The sequence below is a fragment of the Elephantulus edwardii genome, unplaced genomic scaffold (assembly GCF_000299155.1).
Source record: "Elephantulus edwardii isolate Elephantulus edwardi_28Jun2011 unplaced genomic scaffold, EleEdw1.0 scaffold00406, whole genome shotgun sequence".
NCBI classification, from domain to species: domain Eukaryota; kingdom Metazoa; phylum Chordata; class Mammalia; order Macroscelidea; family Macroscelididae; genus Elephantulus; species Elephantulus edwardii.
Window position 1 is genome coordinate 131,362 of NW_006400156.1, and position 18,072 is coordinate 149,433.

The 18,072-nt window shown below is 36.5% G+C and overlaps 1 protein-coding gene across 1 annotated transcript in view; it reads left to right on the forward strand.

Annotated features, from left to right (window-relative positions):
- The window catches only part of EPHA5 (EPH receptor A5), a gene marked incomplete at its 5' end in the record, with an annotated part of 293,683 nt that overhangs the window by 74,087 nt on the left and 201,524 nt on the right, over window positions 1-18,072 (forward strand). The window lies entirely within an intron of this gene.

The window sequence follows — 18,072 nt, forward strand, 5'->3', positions numbered from 1 at the left end:
GAAATTATTGAACAATATCATTAATATCACATGCAAGCAAGATTCTGCTGAAAATTATCCAAAAATGACTGGAGCAGCACATCAACAGAAAACTGCCAGATGTGCACGATGGCCTTAGGAGAGGTCATGGTACTAGGGATATTATAGATAATGTTAAATTGATCTTGGCTGAAAGCAGAGAGTACCAAAGGAATGTCTATCTGTGTTTCATTACTATGCAAATTATGTTTGACTGTGTGGATCGCAACAAACTGTGGCTGATTCTGAGGAGAATGGGAATCCCAGAACATTTGATTGTGCTTGTGTGAAACCAATCCTTAGACCAGGAGGCAGTTGTCAGAACAGAGCAAGGAAACACTGCATGGTTCAAAGTTGGAAAAAGTGTATGCTAGGGCCAATTGGCAGCATCATGACAGATGGTGAAGAGACTAAGATTGTTAACAACTTTAGTCGGCTTGCCTCTATGGTCAACACCCTTGGCACCAGTAGCCAGGAAATGAAAAAATGTATTGCAATGGGAAAGTCTGCTGTTAGGAACCTCTCCAGGATACTGAAGAGCAATGGTGTCACTCTGGAGACTAGGGTGTGTCTGATACAGGCCATGGTCTTTGCAATCACTTGTTATGCATCAGAGAGTTTGACAATGACTAGGAAGGGTAGAAAGAGAATTGATGCCTTTTAGCTGTGCTGCTGGAGAAGAGTATTGAATGTACCGTGGACTGCCAAGAAAACAAACAGATTCATCATAGAGATGATGAAACCAGGCTGCTCCTTGGAGGCAAGGATTCTGTGGCTTCGTCTGACATACTTTGGACATGTTGTAAGGAGGGACAGGTCCTTGGAGAGGGACATCGTGCTTGGGAGGGTGGAGGGATGTGCAGGAGGGGAAGACCCTCTATGAGGTGGATTGATTCAGTGACGGGGGTAATCGGGATGAGTGTGTCAGAGGCAATGTGATTGGCACAGGATAGAGCAGGGTTTGGGGCTGTTGTACATAGGGTTGCTATGAGTCGCAAATTACTCGACGGCACATAACAACAACAACAACAACAACAACAAAAACAAGGGTTGCATTCTGTCTCCATACCTCTTCAATCTATATGTAGAACAGATCATCCAGAAGCTGGGCTGTATGAAAAGGAATTTGGCATCAGGATTAGAGGAAGATTAATCAACAACCTGTGTTATGCAGGTGACATAACCCCCTTGCTGAAACTGAGGAGGACCTGAAGTGCTAGCTGCAGAAAATGAAGGACTGCAGCCTTCAACATGGACTGAAGTCCAAAATCAAGAAAACAAAGATTCTCACCACTGGGTCAATTGGCAGCATCAGGATGGATGATGAAGAGATTAATTTTGTTAACAGCTTTAGTTTGCTTGGCTCCACAGTCAACACTCTTAATACCAGTAGCTAGAAAATCAAGAGATGAGTTACACTAAGAAAGTCTGCTTTCAGAGACATCTGCAGAGTACTGAAGAGCAATGACAACAGACTACGGTGTGACTGCTCTAGGCCATAGTTTTTGCAAGTGCCTGCTAAGCAACAGAGACCTGGATAATGATTAAGATGATAGGAGGAGAATTGATATCTTTGAGCTATGGTTCTGGAGAAGAGTGTTGAATATAACAGGGACTGCTAAGATAACAAAAATGTTCATCATAGAGAGGGTGAAGCCAGCCTGCTCCTTGGAGGTAAGGATTCTGAGGCTTTGTCTAACATACTTTGAACATGCTGCAAAGAGGGACTAGTCCTTGGAGAGGGACATCATGCTTGGATAAGTGGAAAGACGGAGAAAGAGAGGGAGATCATCAATGAGCTGGATTGATATAGTGACTGGGGTAATGAGGGTAGGTAGATATGTCGGAGACAGTAAAGTTTACATAGGATAGAGCAGGTTTCAAGCTGTTGCACATAGGGTTGCTATGAGTTGCAAGTGACTCCAAGGCACGTAACAACAACAACTACATCATATAACAGCAGGGAAATCATTGCTGATATTGATGGATATTGGTGGAAAGCAGAGAATATGTTGTCATGATTATACAAAAGCATTTGACTATGTCAGTCACTATGAATCATGTCTATCATTGACAAGAAAGGGAATCTCAAAACAGTTAAATTTACACTTAGATCAACAGACTGTTTTCTGAACAGAGCAAAGGAACACTGTTGTTATGTGCCATTGAACAATAAACCCCATACCCTGCTCTATACTGTGCCAATCTTATTGTCTCTGACACACCTACCCCATTACCAGGTCACTGAATCAATCTATCTCATCAAGGGTCTTCTTTTCTTGTGCTGCCCTCTACCCTCCCAAGCATGACGTACCTCTCCAAGGGCTGGTCCCTCCTTGCAACATGCTCAAAGTATGTCAGACGAAGCTTCAGAATCCTTGCGTCCAAGGAGCAGTCTGGCTTCACCCTCTTCAGGATGCACCTATTTGTTTTCCTAGCTGTCCATAGTGTATTCAATACTCTTCTCAAGCACCACAGCTCAAAGACATCAATTCTCCCTCTATCATCCTAAACAATGTTCAGCTTTTGGCGTATGGCAAATAATTACAAAGACTATGGCCTGAATCAGGTGCACCTTAGTCTCCAGACTGACATTGTTACTCTTCAGTACTTTGGAGAGGTCTCTGACAGCAAACTTTCCTGATACAATTTGTCTTTTCATTTACTGGCTGTTGGTACCAAGAGTGCTGACTGTGGAAGCAAGTGAATTGAAGCTATTAACACTCGCAATCTCTTCTTCATCTATCATGATCCTGCAAATTGGTGCAGTGGTGAGAATCTTTGTTTTCTTGATGTTGTGCTTCAATCCATATTGAAGATTGCAGTCCTTGACTTTCTGCAGCAAGCACTTCAGGTCCTCCTAAGTTTTAGCAAGCAGGATTGTGTCATCTGTGTAACACAGATTGTTAATGAGTCTTCCTCCAATCCTAATGTCACATTTCTTCTCTTAGAGTCCAGCCACCCAGATGATCGGTTCTGCATATAGATTGAAAAGTATGGAGGTAGGGCACATCCTGGTGTACACCCTTCCCTATTTTGAACCATGCAGTGTTTCCTTTCTCTATTCTGATGCCTCTTCTCGGATTCAGGCTCCATGTGTTGTGATCCACACAGTCAAATGTCTTTACCTAATCAATGAAACACAGAAGAATTTTATGAATGTATAAGCAAGAACCTGTGGTGATAAAGGAAGAAGTTCAAGCTCCTCTGAAATAATTGACAAAAAGCAAGGCCCCAGGAAATGATAGCATACCAATTCTCATATTTCAATAAACATATGCTGTCCTGGATGTGCTCACCAAGCTGTGTCAAGAATTATAAAGTACAACCACCTTGCCAACTGACTGGAAGAAATCTATATGTGTTCCCATTCCAAAGACATATGACCTAACAGAGTGTGGAAATTATAGAATAATATCATTAATATCTCCTACAGGCAAGGTTAGGCAGAATATTATTCAAAAACAACTGGAACAGCACACCAACAGAGAACTGTCAAAAGTGCAGGCTGGGTTTAGAAGAGGCCATAATTCTAGGGAAATTATAGCTATTACAGTGAAAAGGTTACACTGCATGATTAATATGGCATCAGCATCAAAGGAAGACTTATAAATAACCTGTGTTTTGTAGAAAACACAACCTGAAGTGATGAGGAGGACCTGAAACACTTTTGGTAGAATATCAAAAACATAATCCTTCGATATGAATTATATCTCAACATCAAGAAAGCAAAAATCCTCTCTACTAAGTCAATAGGCAAGCATCATTATAGACAATCCTACTCCAAATGCAACTCTCTGGAAGAAAGATGGACAGTTTCCTTTTGTGTAATTTAAAGTCTTGAAATCCACTGCTAAGTCAGCTATGAGTCAATGCCAACTCAATGGAAAGGAGTAAGACATGAAAATGATGCTTTTAAACTATTTATTAATTATCCAAATATTTAGATTTTTTTTTCCTTAACGATTGACTAGGGAAAGATCTAAACTATGTGTTTCAACTGTTTCACTTTCATGTGAAAGTTGCACAATGATTATTGAAAATGGCACAAGAATTTCTGCTTTTGAATTACGGTGTAAGAGAAGATAATGAATTCACCATGGATTGTGAAAAGAAGAAATCAGTCATGGAGAATAGCAGACAAAGTGCTTTTTTATATTAGAAATTATTGATACTTGAACTCATATACTTTGGAAATACTGTTAAGAGAGGCTAGTCCCTAGAAGACACTATGATGTTTGCAAAAGCAGATCACTAAGAGAGGAAGACCTTTGATGTAATGGATTGGCATAAACATTGTATAGATTGTGAGGATGCCAGAGAGTATTGTTGTTGTTAGGTGCCATTGAGTTAAATATGACTCATAGTGACCCTAAGAACAGTCAACCTGAACCCTACCCTAGTCTGTATCATCCTCATCATCTCGGACATACTAGAACCTGTTGCTGAAGTGACCATGTCACCTTATCTCATTGGGAATCTTCCTCTCCTTCATTTGCCTTCTATCTTTCATAGCATAAGGTCCCTTTCCAAGGAAAAGCCTCAAATAACTATTTATAAAAAGTATGAAGTTATTTGCCTTTAAGGAGCTGCATGGGTGCATTTTTTTCTAACATGTATTTGTTTGAATATTGGGTTTGTTGTTGTTATTTTCCTCCTAAATTTTCTAAATTGAGTTTTTAGTGAAAGTTTAAAGGAAGGCTAAATTTTCATTCATTCGTTGGTTCATGTTTTTCCTTACTCATCCTATCCCCCAAATTAGTTTTTTAACGTATGTCCTGTTCCGAATTTTTGTTATACCTATAATGCCTAATAATTCCTTTTAGATGTCAGGGTTTTGATCTGTGGTTTCTATGAACGAAATTGAATGTAAAGTCACCTATTAACAATAGCAATACCTTAATAATTAATACATTTAAGATTTATGTGCAAAATTTCCCAGCATTTTTGGGGAGAAGAATACCATGCAGAAGAAATTATGTTTGGTAGAAACACAGATTCTTTATGAGAACTTCTAAGTCGGTATAATACCTCTCTGTCTTCCTTCTTCTATTCAAGAGTAATGTGTGTTGAGTGTCTGGAATGTCTCAGGAAAATGTGTTTATCAAACATTGGTATGAAGAGAGTTAAAAAATTAAAATAAATTATAAGTGATAGTACTTAGATTTTTGCTACTAAATATTAAAGAGGTTTCATAAAAACCCTTTTGTTTATATATTCATGAAATACTTCATTCTTTAGATACACTTAAAAATTAGCAAACACATCATTCATAAAATGCTAGCTGTGACACAGTACAAATAGATTTCTTTTCTCCCCTGCCATGCAATTGTAATGGAAATACACAGATCAAAAGCAGGTTAGCATTTATTTATGAGAAGAAAAGAAAAGATGACTCAATTACAGGGGCAAACAACCTTTGGCATTATGTAATTGATCACAGAGTCTTTAGACTTTCCAAATCCCATCAGGTGCAAGTTAGTTATGGAGAGATTATCTTATGCCTAAATATCCTAAATCAGTTATGGCTGTAGTAATATATTTTTCTCATCTCAAGCTTTTAAAAAATGTAAGACATGTACATTTTAAAATATTTGTTGTATTACTGAACATAAAATTATTATAGCAGAAATTTGTACATCTTAAATAAAGTAGAAAAACCAAGGTATAAAGTCTCAAGTTCGCCAACTTTAATATTTTTGTAGTTGCCTGATGAAACTGAGGAGGCCCTGAAGTATTGGTAGAATACCAAAGACTGTAGTCTTCAATATGAACTGAAGCTCAACATCAAGAAGACAAAGATTCTCACCACTGAATCAATTGGCAGCACCATAATAGACGGAGAAGAGATTAAGGTTGTCAAAAATTTCAGCTTGCTCAGCTCCACAATCAACACTCTCAGCGACAGCAGTCAGGATATAAAAAAAAAAATAAATTGCATTGAAGATGTTTACTATCAGACTTCTTCAGGTTGCTAAAGAGAAATGATGCCAGTCTAGAGAAAAAGGTTAGCCTGATTCAGGCCATCTTCTTTGCAATTACTTGCTTGGCATCAGATTGGTGGATAATGACTAACGATGCTAGAAGAGAAATCAATGCTTCTGAGTTGTGATGCTAGAGAAGAGCATTGAATATAACATGGATGGCCAAGAGAACAAATAGGTCTTGTCTTGGAGAAGGTAAAAGCATGTTTCTCCTTGAAGACGAGGATTTTGGAGCTCAGTCTCACACATTTTGGGCAGGTGGCCAGGAAAAACCATCCTAAGAGAAAGAATATCATGTTTGGAAGGGTGGAGTGACAGCACAGGAGAGGGAGACCCCAGAATAGATGGATTTATATTGTAACTGGAGTCATGGGGATAGGTGTGTCAGAGTCAATGAGACTGGATAGAGCAGGGAACAGTTATTGTACATAGGGTCGCTATGAGTAGCAGGTCACTCAATGGCACATAAGAACAACAACAAAAACAACAAAAGTGCATATTTCCACAAACCCTTGAGATTGCCTATTAACACTGTCGTTATTCAGAAATTATTTAACCAGAAGGTATATAATCATTTGATCATTTGATCTTGTAAGAGAAGAAGAGTATAATGATGAGAGAACAGATAAATCTAGGTTTAATATGGAAGTACTTCATGAAACTGAATTAGTGGAGTTTTACTTTAGTAAGTTATAAGAGTAGAATAACTCTGTTCCAAAAGATCAATTTGACCATACTGACCTACTATTTCTTTTCAATGTAAGACAAATTACATGACTCTTACAAAAAACAGAGTATTCTACCACACCAAATATAACTCAAGTCTTGAATATAATTATTTTACCATTGAGATTTATAACTGTTCCTTGAGAATATTACAGTTTTTCTAGCATTTCTGTGAAAAAAAGCTTCAAATATGAAAAAAATTTAGAGAATAAGTATTTTAAATGGAGATATTTAATAAGACAGATGTTCCATATGCATTATTACATGTCAGGATTCCTCAAACCAATTAAAGATAGATTAATTTTTCTCATTTGCACTGCCACATTTTTTGAGAAGTGAAGAATACTAAAACAGTCTAGCATCTAGAATGATCTGTTTTTGTTCATAATTCCTTAATTTCTTGAAGGTGTCTGTAGATTTGCTAAATTGTGTAACTTCTTCTTGTTGGAAAATCATTATCAAGTTTTGTTAAAATCAGAATTTTTAGTATAATCTACATTTAAAAGCCTTTTAAAAATGAAAATACTATTATTGTTACTTGCTATTGAAAGGCAAATGCTATTACTAATATTTATTATGCCTTTAAGAATAGCTCTTAATCTCAATATTGAAATATTTTCCATGGCCAATATATTTGAGCTAATAAAAGCATTTGCTTCCACTTTCTGCTCTGAAATTTGTAAAAGATCACATGTACCATTTGCCAAACTGAGACACATATTATATAAATCTACAATTTTCGGTGACAGTAAGTTGAGGTTAATGTGTATTATAAAACATTCATGAACTTTCCCAGAGTGTAATAGTTGATGACCAAGTATGATCCAGGATTTAGTTATTAAAGACAATTTACTCTTTCTTTAATGTAGTTATTAGATATAATTGGTGGATAGTGATAAATGCTCTATGTATATTTTAAATTAAATTTTTACTCAGGAAAAATAGAGAGAATAATATAGGAATATGTATTTTTAAGCTTTTAATCTGTATTATAGACATTATTTTAATCTCTCCATTTTAATATACTTGTGTCAATGGAATTTTAATTTTCTAGGACAAGCTGAGAAAGTCACAGCATTATCCCTGAATAGAGCATTTTTTAGGTTATAGAAAAAAACAGTTAGTAGTTTGACTTCAAATTTCATGGACTGCACATTATGTTAGGCAGCTGCCTTGATTTAGGGGCAATTATCTGCTTAGTCCAGTGGAATTTGAAAGTGGTGCAAAGAAGGTTGCTGTAATTTCTATGGAAGATAAGTGATGAATAGAGAAGTGATTCTGAGGTGGTGCAAGGTAAAAAATGCATTTAATTTAAAATATTTAGTAATATTTGAAGTAAGGCATAATAATGTAAAAGCTTCATGAATTTGTGTAAATCTTAGTGTGGCAACTATGTTTTTATAATTGCACTGAAAACACTTACCACACTTTTATACTAGTTTATACAGTTTTTATATTATTATTCTTCAGTAATAGTTCAAATATAACTAAATATTTTTAATGAAATCAATCTTTTCTCTTTATACCATCTCAAAATCAAAATATCTGCTGTCAGAGACCTCTCCAAAGTTGTGAAGTATGTTAGCTTAAAGAGTAAGGTACACTTCTTTCAAGCCATGGTCTTTTCAAACACCTGCTATAAATCTGAGAGTTATACAATAAAAGAGGATGATGGAAGAAAATGTGACGCCTTTGTGCTATGATGTTGGAAAAGAATAATGAACATTCCATAGGCTGCTAAAAGAACAAACTGATATATCTTAAGAAAGTGTAGCCAGAGTGTTCCATAAACACAAGGATAACAAAGGTTCATCTCAATATATGTTGGATATGTTGTTATTAGAAGCTATTCTTTGGAAAAGGACATTGTACTTGGAAAGATGAGTGTTAGCAAAAGAGATGAAGAACTTCAGTGAGATGGCTTGATATAGAGACTTCAGCAATGGCTCAAATATATCAATTGTGATAAGGATGACACAAGATAGAACAGAGTTTAGCTCTATTGTTCATAGGAGCACTATAAGTCATATGCAACTTGATGGCACTAACAGTTAGCAAAAGCATGCCTAAAATAGATTCATAGGTATATTTAATAATTTCATAACAAAGAGGCTAAAAACAGATTTTAGAATATTTTGTTGTAAATATATATATATATATATATATATATATATGTATTATATGTATATGATGTCATTGTTATACGTGATGTTGTTGTTATATATATGATGTAGTTTTATATATATATGATGTAGTTGTTGTGTGTGTATGTGTGTGTGTGTGTGTGTGTATAATTATTGTCATTGTTGATGATTGCCTTCAAGTCAAGTACGACTCAGAGTGATCCTATGAACAAATGGCCTGAAGTCCTCTACAGCTATTGACACTTATCAAAGTTCATATAGTTTCCTGGAGGCATGTTATTTAGGAAGTGGATGCCACTTCTGCTTCCAAAGATACATATATCTCTATCTCTATCTATCTATCTAAAGAGAGAGATCTCTTTACAAGTACTTACTATACAACAGATAACTGCACAATCCTAGGATGATAGAAGAAGAATGGATGCGATTGAGCTGTGGTGCTGGATAAGAGGATTGAATATACCATGGATGGATAGGAGAACAAACAAATTTGTCTTGGAGAGGGTGAAGCCAGGCTGTCCCTTGGAGGCAAGGATTTTGAAGCATCATCTGACATACTTTGAGTTGCAAGGAGGGACCAGTTCTTGGAAAGGAATGTCATGCTTGGGAGGGTGCAGGAACAGCAGAAGAGAGGAAAACCCTCAATGAGATGGATTGACTGAGGTAATGGGGGTAGGTGTGTCAGAGACAATATGATTGACACAGGATAGAACAGGGTGTAGGGTTGTTGTAAATAAGGTTGCTATGAGCTTCAAGTGACTCGATGGCACATAACAAACAGAAAAAACCTACACATATATATTGTAGTTGTTGTTGAGTGTCGTCTAGTCAAACTGATCCGTAACATACTCACCACTGAGTTTTCAGATTCAACAGTTTGCATGATATCTGATTGCGCAATTTTCTCCTGCAAAGCAATAGTTGGATTTATGTCACATACCTTTAGATTAACAGTATGTATTTGTTGTGTTGCTAGGTTCTGTTGAGTTAGGTAGAGCGTATAGTGACTACTGAACAACAGATCTGAACTCTGTCCTATCTTTGTGCCATCCTCACAATTTCTAACACACTAGAGCTCACTGAGGCAGTCATCACGTCAATCCACCTGGCCAAGGATTTTCCCTTCCTTCACCAATCTTCTGCCTTTCCAACTATCATGCCCTTCTTTTTATAAATTTTATTTTAGTAATTTTAATGAACATTTACAGAAATTTGTAATTTCTATTCATTCATTGTTGCATTTTTCTGCCCCGCTTCCCCCCCCCCCGGGTCAGCTCTTCTCCTTGATAAGTAAATTCCTTCATTGATATACAATCCCACCCCTACGCCACCCCCAGTGCACTCCGCTATGCAATCTTCATTCTGGACTCTTGTCATAACCATAATATCCAATCGTATATCACTTTTAAACTGTTCTCTCCCTCATCTGTTTCAATGCATTATACATAATTTATCCAATTTTTCTCAGTCTTACCCTGACCCTGATGTCAGTCCCATTCTGCATCATGTCATTCTTGAAGGAATAGCCCTCTAGCAACATGCTTGAAGCATGTGATGCGAAGCTTTATCATGTTTTCCTCCAAAAGGAGTTGGCAAGTATGCACATTGATAGTGGTTATGTGGATCCACTAAAGTGAAAGTAGGAGGCCTACAATAATGAGGAGATAGGCTGGTCTTGAACATGTTCTTCTGGTATTGTCCACCTAGCATACAAAAATGTATGGATGAGTAAAGAAGTTGTCTTGAGGAGCAGCGAGTCATGAGGACCCCTGGCTTATTGACTTTGTCCACTGTAGGAACTAAGTCTAACTGAAGGGATCAGTGGATCTGGAATGCTAGGAGATGTGTGAACTGCTAAGTTTGTGGTCAATGCCCATTTGAGCCTAGCCTCAGATGACTGCCAATGAGTTGACCAGAGTATAACCAGATGAAGAGAAGAGATCCAAACTGTCAATAAGGGTGATTGATACAATCTGATGGATTGCTCTGGACTGGAATTTACTTGTTGATGCAGATGATCAAAATTTCCAAGTCGAATAGAGGATTCTTCAATGAAAGGGATATTCTTGTTCCCTCAGAATTCTAGGTTGATAGAAATAGCCAAACCAGAAATTGACTATCTAAAATAGGGATATTAAGACACAAGGCCTGAAGTAGCTGGCTTACGTACTTTCACGAATGCATTTACTGATAAGATGATAGTAAAGGGAAGAGCACTCTATGATACAAATGAACAAAATATAATGTAAATTAAAGATTGTATAAAAAACAATGTATATATGTGAAACACAATGTAGATTAATGATAAAAAAAATTGCTGAAATGAAAATTTAAAAAATGAAAAATGAGAGACAAAATTTCACCATACATCCTCCAAGGAGCGCTGGCTGATTTTTTTCCAAGACATACCTGTTTATTTTGGTAGTTCATAAGTTATTCACTATTCATATCCAACACCACAACTCATAGTCATCAATGCTTTTTCTGCCATTCTTATTTATTATCTAACTTTCAAATGCATAACAATTAATTGAAAATTACATGGCTTGAATCAGGTACATCTAAGTCTTTAAACTGATGTTATGTCTCCAACTAGATTCTGGGGAGTAAATTGGTTTTTATTTCCTTGAAAGCTTGGTGTAAACTGTTTGGGCATTTTTTATTTTGTTAACCATCAAGTGTAAGCTGATTAGCCTTTTTCCCCCCCATTTAATTAAGAATCAGTTATAGACTGGAATCCTCTTGTTTAAGCAATCAGGAACTAGTGGGTGGGCCATTGTATTTAAAAGTCAGTTGAGTGTTGCCTGAAAATCTCAAGCTTGGTGCAGTTGGTTTTCATTTTTTGGGGGAGAACAGTGGTCTAAGTGATACAGCATTTGTCTGTCAGTTTGCTATACTAAGATTACTTAGCGTTGCTATGATCCTGAAAGCTGTGCTGCTGGTATGCCACATGCTATAAGGCTTATCCATAGTGGACAGATTTTGGTGGAGCTCCCTGATTATTAAAGACTAGGAAGCACGATGGACCATCCACTTCTTAATAACAGGCGTTTGAAAACTCTATGAAAACTAAAGGGAGAGGATAATTATAGTAGTTTAGTGGAAAAGCTCAGATTGGAAGCCAGTTGAGATGAGAAAAAAAAAAACATACAGAACATCATTTAATAATAGGAACATGGAATGTGTGCAGCTTGAATATTGGGAAACTGGAAATTGTTAAAAATGAAATGGAATGCCAAACACTGACATATTAGCCATTAGTGAGATGAGATGACCGGCTTTGGCCACTTTGATTCAGATAGTCAGATGGCATACAGTGCAGGGAATAAAACACAGAAAATAGTGTTGCATTCATATTAAAAATGTCACTTTCCAGTTCTATCCTGAAATATGATGATGTGAATAATAGCCTAATATCCTAACGCATACAAGAAAGACCCAATAACACAACTATTATTCAAATATACGCTTCTACATCTAGAGCCAAAGAGGAAGAAATTGAGAATTTTTACCAAATCTTGAACTCCAAATTTGATCAAACATGGAACCAAGATATGTTAATGTTAAATGTTGATTGGAATGTAAAAGTGGGAAATAGTGAAGAAGGAATAGTAGTTGGAAAATATGGGCTTTTTGATAGAAATTAGGCAAGTAATAGAATCATTGAATTTTTTGTTTACAATGATTTATTCATTGCAAATATCTATTTTAAAAGATTTTAAAGACAACTTAACCCATAAATCTGACCTGACGGGATACATAGGAATCAGACTGATTACATTAATGAAGAGATTGTTGGAGAAGCTCGATATTGGCAGTCAGAACTAGGCCAGGAGCAAACTCAGGGTCAGATCATCAATTACTAATATGCAAGTTCAAATTGAGATCAAAGAAAATGAAAATAAATCTACAGGAACCAAAATATGATCTTGAATCAATTACACCTGAATTTCATGATCTTCTTAAGAATAGGTTTGAGGCATTGAATACCAATGATTGAAAACTAGGTGATTTGTGGGATGATATCAAGGCTATTATTATCCATGGAAAAAGCAAAAGGTCATTACAAAAAACAGAAGAGAAAGAAAAAATTGAAATGGATGTCATAAGAGACTCTAAAGATTTCACTGGAGCATTAAGAAGTCAAAACAAAAAGAAAACAAGTCATAGTAAAATAGCTGAACAGAAGGTTTCATAGGGCTGCTAGAGAGAACAAAACAAAGTAATAAAATGCAATGTGCAGAGAGCTGGACTTGGAGAATAGAAAGAGAAGAACTTGGTCTGCATTTTTCAAGCTGAGAGAACTGATGAACAAATTTAAGCTTGTGTTGCAATATTTAAAGATGCTATGAGCAATATATTGAATGACCTAAAAAGCATCAAAAGAAGATGGAAGGAGTACATGGAATCACTGTAGCAGAAAGAACTCATTCACCTGAAAACATTCAAGAGGTACCAAATAAAAAGGAGTCAGTGGTAATGAAGGAAGTAAAAGCTGCATTGAAGACATTATAGAAAAAAAAGGTCCCAGGAATCGATGGGATACCAATTGATTTGTTTCAACTAACAGACACAGCCTTGAATGTGCTTACCACTCTATGCCAGGAAATTAAGAGGACAACTATCTGACATATGGATTGGAAGAGGTCCATATTTTTTCCCGTTCCCAAGAAAAATGACCAAACTAAATGTGGAAACCATAAAATAATGCAATATATATCACACTCAAGCAAAATATTGTTTAAGAACTTTCAAAAATGCTAGAATATATAGACAGGTAACTGCCAGAAGTTCAAGCAGGATTTAGAAGAAGCCATGGCACCAGGGATATCCCTAGTGTTGTCAGATGGATCCTGGCAGAAAGGAAGGAATACCAGAATGATGTCTATTTGTGTTTTATTAACTATGCAAAGGCATTTGACTGTATGGGGCATAACAAATTTTGGCTGACATTAAGAAGAATGAGAGTCCCAAAGCACTTAATTGTGCTCATGCAGAGCCTATACTTGGACCAGGATACTGTTTTGTGAACAGAGCAGGGGAACACTGCCTGGTTCAAATTTGAACAAGGAGTGTTCAACCAGTTAGACTGACACAACCTTGCTTGCTGGATTGACACAACCTTGCTTGCTGAAAATGAGGAGGATTTGAAGCACTTGTTGCAGAAGATCAAGGAGTACAGTTTCAATATGGATTGCAGTACAATGTCAACAAAACAAAATTCTTATAACTGGACCAATAGGCAATGTGATGATGGATGGAGAGGTGTTTGAAATTGTCAATAGCTTCATCTTACTTGGACCCACAGTTAACACACTTGATACTAGGAGTCAGAAAACAAGAAGTATTGCACTGGGAAAATCTGCAGGTTTTGATCTCTTTAAAAATATTGAGGAGTTATTTCAGTTTGAGGCCTATAGTGGGTCTGACTCAGGCAATAGTTTTTCTGATTACTTGCTATATATATGAAAGCTGGAAAATGAATAAGGATGATGGAAAAAAATTATTTCTTTGAGCTGTGGTGTTGGAGAAGAGCACTGAAATTTCCATGGACAACTGAGAGAACTAACAGATTTGTCTTGCAGAAGGTGCAGCCATAGTGCACTTGGTTGGCAAGAATGATGAAGCTTCACCTTACATACTTTGGGCATGTTGCTAGGAGAGGCTATTCCTTGGAGAAGGATACAATGCTGAGAAAGGTAGAATGTTGGCAAAGGAGAGGAAAACATTGTACGAGGTGGACTGACATGGTGACTGATGCAATGGGCTCTTGTGTGTCAGGAAGTGTGAGGATGGTACAAGTTAGAAGAGGGTTTAGATTTTTTGTTCATAGAATCACTATGACTCATGCTTGACTAGATGGCACCTAACAACAACAAAACAACATTTTGGACAGGTTCTTAAGAGCAGATTTTTCCCGATGCAACCCATCTGTTGATCTTTTGTCTGCTGGTAATAAGGGTCTTTATTGTGGATCCAAGTCAGATGAAATTGTTGACAAATTCAGTCTTTTCTGAAAATATCTGAATGTTACCTATTGACCTAGATTTAAAATTGTTTGAGTCAGAACCAATCAATATTTGACTTTTTAGTGTGTTCTCTGAAGCATTAAATCGGATGGGTAGATATTGTCCATCTTTTGGTCTCAGAGAAACCTATTATCTCTGTCTCTTTCAATATTGTTATTGCTGTTGCTGTGTGCCATTGAGTTGGTCATTCTTCTCAGTGATAGAGCAAAAGGCTACATAGTCCTGAGTCATCCTCAAAAAAAGCCCCTGTGTCAGTCAATCTTGACTTTATATTTAGTTACCATGTCTTTCACCAAAATCTCCTTCAATAAGGACTAGGCAAAATGTCCTTCTACAATGACTAGTCTCTCATGATAACATGCCCAAAGTATTTATAGCATGCTGAATCATGTTAAATTTAATTTTAAAAGATACCTCACAATTTATAGAGGGAGCACGTCTGGTTTCTTTAGAATCATGCACACTTAAGGTAGAGGCAAATTTCACACATAAGCTATCAGCAATTAAAATATTGTTGTTGTTGCATACCATCAAGTCAACTGCAACTCATACCGACCATGACAGTTCTGGACCCTGCTCTATCCTGTACCAACTTTATTTTCTCTGACACACCTACTCACTTTACCCCAAGTCACTGGGTTATTCCATCTCATCAAGGGTCTTTTTCTCTTGTGTCGTCCCTCCACCCTCCTAAGTGTAATATCCCTCTCCAAGGACTGGTCCCTTCTTGGAACAGGCTCATATTATGTCAGATAGAGCGTCAGAATCCTTGCCTCAAGGACAAATGTGTTTATTCTCCTAGCCGTCATGGTATGCTCTTCTCCAGCACCACAGATGAAAGACGGCAATTTTCCTTCTTTCGTACCTCATCACTGTCCAGCTTTCCGATGCATAGCAAGTAATCAAGAAGACCAGGGCCTGGATCAGGTGTATGTAACTTGGTCTCCAGGCTGACATCATTGCTCTTCAGTACTCTGGAGATGTCCCTGACAGTAGACTTTCCCATTGCAGTTTGTCTTTTGGTTTCCTGGCTCCTGGTACCAAGAATATTGATTGTAGAGTCAAGCAAACTACAGTGGTTAACAGTATCAATATCTTCACCATCTGTCATGATGCTGCCAATCGGCCCATTGCTGAGAATCATTGTCTTGTTGATGCTGAGCTTTGGTCATATTGATGGTTGTAGTCCTTGATCTTCTGAAGCAAGCACTTCAATTTCTCTCTGTTCTGATGAATGCCTACTGGTCCATTTATAGGTTTCACATAAGCACAATCAAGTGTTCTGGGATTCCCATCCTTCTCAGAGTTGGCTACAGTTTGTTGTGATTCACACAGTCAAATGTCTGCATAGTCAATGAAACACAGATAGACATTCCTCTGGTACTCTCAGATTTTAGCCATATCCATCTAACATTAGCTATAATATCCCTATTACCATGACCACTTTTAAACCCAGCCTGCATATCATAGGAAGTTCTCAGTTGATATTTTGTTCCAGTTGGTTTTGGACAATCTTCAGCAGACTCTTGCTTGCATATGATATCAATGATACCGTTTGATAATTTCCACACTCTGTTGGATAACCTTTCCTTGGAATGGGAACAAATATAGATTTGTTCCAGACAATTGGCCCAGTGGTATACCTCCAGATTCTTGGTACAACTTGGTGAGCACATCCAGGGCAGTGTCTGTTTATTGAAATATGTCAATCAGTATGACACTGATACCTGGTGCCTTGGTTTTTTGCCAATTCTTTCAGAGCACCTTAAACTTATTCTTTCACTACCACAGGCTCTTGCTAATATGTTGCTTCATTATATTTTTCTGTGTTAGCCAATTCTTTTTGGTTCAGTGACTCTGTGACGTCTATATTCTTTTAATGTTTCCTTGATCATTCAATATTCTTCAGTTATTTATATGTAACCATCTCTCAGAATTGTATTATACTGTTAAATCTTGTTGCATTTTGTATTTATCAGCTTCAAAAATTCATTCTTACTGTCCCCAAAATTGGTTATTTGTGTTGTATCTTTATTCAAAACATTTATAAATCTTCAACTTTAAATATGGTTAAATTTACAATGAAATATTTCAAAGTTCCCTCCCTCTTCATTTTATAAATAAAATATTTTAAACCTGTAATATATGTTTACTAGTTTTCCTCACATATTTTTAAGTATAAATTTTTTTTTATTTTTTTTGTTTCATTTTTCATGATCCTATGGAATGTTACATATTTGTCAAAATACTTTTATTGCCATTTTCTGTTTCGTTAGTTGCATCTTTTTTATTGACTTCTTTGGTTTTAAGTTGTGATTTTTTTTTCTGAATCAGGATAAATTAGGCTATTCACTGGACTCAGAATTGTATAGTCTATTTATCAGATTATGAGGTTCTCATGGGAGTGGTCTAGTTTTATAAACTTGTAGTATCTAATAATTTTCCAAATGAATTTCTTTTTTATGTTCTAAGTATTATGGGAGTTAGCCAATTTAATTGAAGACTAGAATAACCAAGTTACTAGTCATTGACATATGATAAATATTTAAGAGAAATTAAGGAAGAGTATACAGACAAGAAAGTATTAATAACCCACCCCTGCATTGGCAACTATTAAAATCTATAAAATGGAGGAAATTACAAACACAGACTCATTGCTATAAAGACAGAACTTTCCATTGGGTTTTAGATTGCCCATATTTCTCTCTTAGAGAAGTTGCTGGATTCGAACTTTTGTCTTTGTGTAGGCAGCAACTAAAGGTAGTAAATTGGAACTTTAGAAGATGAACATTGCAAAACAAGTCAGGAAATTTAATATAAATTTATGAGTTGTCCAATTTTCTACTTTCTCTTGATTTCTAGCTATGTGATATTTATTTTATATATAAAGTCGAATTGTGGTTAGATACTGATTCTTTTTTAATTTTTTTAGACACTGATTCTTAACGGTAGAAAAAAAAAACCTGCTCAATTTGCATGCAGAGATTCACTCAAAACCTCTGTTGTTGTTATGTGCCATCGAGTCACGTGTGACTCATAGCAACCCTATGTAAAATAGCTCTGAAGCCTGTCCTGTCCTAAGCCAGTCTTACTGATTCCAATAAATCACCCCCCAGTGCCCTAGTTACTATATCAATCTATCTCATTTGGGGTCTTCCTCTCCTGCTCTGT